We start from the raw sequence: 468 nt of genomic DNA, 5'->3' as shown, positions 1-468 counted from the left end.
AAATCTGAAAAGAAGAAGTAAAGCTGTCACTGTTTGCAGATGACATGATACTATACATAGAGAATCCTAAGGAGGCTACCAGAAAACTACTAGAGCTAATCAATGAATTTGGTAAAGTAGCAGGATACAAAATTAATGCACAGAAATCTCTGGCATTCTTATACACTAATGATGAAAAATCTGAGAGTGAAATTAAGAAAACACTCCCATTTACCACTGCAACAAAAAGAATAAAATATCTAGGAATAAACCTACCTAAGGAGACAAAAGACCTGTATGCAGAAAACTATAAGACACTGATGAAAGAAATTAAAGATGATACAAATAAATGGAGAGATATACCTTGTTGTTGGAAGGAAGAATCAACATTGTGAAAATGACTCTACTACCGAAAGCAATGTACAGATTCAATGCAATCCCTATCAAACTACCATTGGCATTTTTTACAGAACTAGAAAAAAAAATTTC

The sequence above is a fragment of the Physeter macrocephalus genome, chromosome 1 (assembly GCF_002837175.3).
Source record: "Physeter macrocephalus isolate SW-GA chromosome 1, ASM283717v5, whole genome shotgun sequence".
Classification (NCBI taxonomy): domain Eukaryota; kingdom Metazoa; phylum Chordata; class Mammalia; order Artiodactyla; family Physeteridae; genus Physeter; species Physeter macrocephalus.
The sequence above is the reverse complement of the archived record's forward strand: the minus strand, read 5'-3'. Positions refer to the sequence as shown.